The sequence below is a fragment of the Octodon degus genome, unplaced genomic scaffold, assembly GCF_000260255.1.
Source record: "Octodon degus isolate 3935 unplaced genomic scaffold, OctDeg1.0 scaffold00063, whole genome shotgun sequence".
In the NCBI taxonomy this organism is placed as follows: Eukaryota; Metazoa; Chordata; class Mammalia; order Rodentia; family Octodontidae; genus Octodon; species Octodon degus.
The window spans coordinates 12,308,900-12,311,404 of record NW_004524639.1 but is presented as its reverse complement, the minus strand read 5'-3'; the positions used below and the strand labels follow the sequence as shown (position 1 = coordinate 12,311,404).

The 2,505-nt window shown below is 36.0% G+C and overlaps 1 pseudogene; it reads right to left on the bottom strand.

Annotated features, from left to right (window-relative positions):
* Nucleotides 1-177: 177 nt before the first annotated feature.
* LOC101571626 lies at nucleotides 178-1,823 on the bottom strand (annotated as a pseudogene).
* Nucleotides 1,824-2,505: the final 682 nt, after the last annotated feature.

Below are 2,505 nucleotides of genomic sequence, written 5' to 3'. Positions count from 1 at the left end.
TATATATTTCTAGTTAAGCAGTCAAAATTAGAAGACTGACTTTTGACTTAAATTTAAGAAAAATTTAAACATATATTTTAAATACTTTCCCTCAACTAGCACATTTTGTTACACCTTCACAAGTCTTGGGAGTTTTAATGTTCTGTGCTTCCACAGATCTCTCTGCTGGAGCAGCCACTAATCATCTTCCTTCTCAATGTAGGTCTTTGCATTAGCCTGCACCATTTGCCTGGCCAAGTACCTGTCTCTAGCTGATATTATAATTTCTTTATTATTCCTCTTTGCAAACTTGCTCACTGCCTCTGGTAGTCTCTCTTGTTCCTTGCCCTTCTCTTGCCTTTCTTCTGTGAGTCTGTGTTTTGTTCCCACTCATATTTCAGAACAAGAGGTCTTTTCTTGATATCTTTTTTTCTTTTCCATATTCCACACTTTACTAGCTCTCTGATGGTCAAAAAACTCTTCCTTTGCCCTAGAATTTGACCAACCTTCTTTTCTGTTAATTCTTTCTGAAGACTGAACACTTACTTCTTGTTTTCCCTTATCTCTGTATTCCTCATTACTTTCGTATCATTCCTTCCTTCCTTCCATCTGTTCTTCCTTCTCTTTCCTCTTGTCTTCCCTTTCTGTACCTCTCTCAATGCATCTGTCACAGTCATTTTTTTGTCTCTCTTTCTTGTTGTCTATAAGAATATTTCTCTTTTCCATTCTCTGCCTTTTCTTTCTCTCTGGTCTCCCCTTGGTCTATTTTCTTGTTCATGCATCTTCTAGTGGGAATCTCTATAACTGGCTTCTCTGGGTTTAGGAGAATCCTTTGCTTTTCTGTGATCACAGTCAGTATAATAGTTTTCTTGGTCTCTGGACTGCCTTTCATGGTGCTCATCTTCCCTTCTCTCATGTCCTCTGGACTTGGAACTTTTGGCATGATATTTGCTACTATGCTTTCTTTCTTCACTAGATTATCTTGAGAGAGTCTGGTTCTTAAGATATTTGGACTAATTCCTGTAAGTCTCTGTGCCCTTTGCCTTTCTACAGTTCACTTTTTTTCTTCCATTTCATCATCTTCAGTGCTTTTCGTATCAAAATCAGTCTGCATCTGGGTTTTCTTTCTCTGTCACATGACTTTGGAGAACACATCTCTCCCATGGTATTCTGTTTTCTGAATTCACTTCATCTGAGTAGCCTCTTCATCTCTCTTCTTTTATTCCAGAACTGGCTTCACAAAAGTTGCATTTTGATAATTCTTCCTCACCAGCTGCTTGATTTGAAAGGGTCTAAAATCCACTGAGAACTTTCTGCTTGGTTACATCCAAGCGTGCTTCTAGTGCAGCAGCCCATCTTTCTCTTTCTTCTTTTTCAGCTCTTTCTTGCAGTTTTTTTTTATAAGCAGATGTCACAAATGCTTCTTTATCATCAAATTCTCCTTTTTCCATTTCTTGTTCTCTCTGTATTTTCTTTTCTATTCTTTATTCCTGTTCCTTTTTTTCTGATCTCAACTGCTTTTAGTAAGTTGTGGATATACTTGGGCTTTCTATCTTTTCCCAAAAGTAGTATGGGACTGCTTTCCTTTTATTCTGCATGTCATCAGAAATGCTGTCACATTTGTACACAGAGGAATCTTCTGCAAGGTATTTCTGAATCTCCAGTTTGGTCTGTTTCATGGCCTGATTCTTTGCAGCTTCCCTCTGAAGACTTTCACTCACGGAGGTCTCCTCCTCCTCCTCCTCAGAATCATTTCCAAACATTGATGGTTTCTGCAAAACAGGGTGCAGCTGCTAAGTTTTCTTTGTCAAAATAAGCCCATACTGCCTTCCCAGAATTGCCATCTTGCTCCCATCTCCTGTTTCACAAATCTTATGCCAACATTTGTTCTTATTAGTATTCTGGACTTTAGCTATTCTATTCATATTGATTTGCCATTTCATTTTACAATTCTTTGTTGATATTTTGTGTCTGTGTTTATTATTTTTGGTGTGATGCTTAGGACTGAACCCAGGGCTTTGTGCATGCAGGACAAGAGTTCTTAGCATGAAGTCACACCCCCAGTCCATGTCTAACTTTTCAAATGACTATTTGCATATAAGATCTTATTTGAGGAAGTATATCTTCAGATATTTTGTTCAGTTTTAAATTGTCTTTTATTCTTTTACTCTTGAGTTATGAGAGTTCCTTGATCACTTTTGCAATTTTTACCTAATAAGATATTGGTTCTGCAAGGAGTTTTTCACCTGTCTGCAATTTATCTTTCCATTTCTTTTTGATATTGTCTTTTATAGAGCGAAAGTTTTTCATTTTGATCAAATTGAATGTATTTTTTTTTTTAGTTTTTACATTGTTCTAGTAGTGTTATAGGCAGGAACATAAATTTATAAAAAATTTCTGCTTTACAAGATTTTTGTAGTTTTATGGATTGGATTTTTACACTTACGTCTATTGTCATTGGATACTTATGAAAAATGTAAGATTTGTGTTGTGATTTATTCATTTAATAGGAAATGTAATTTTTAA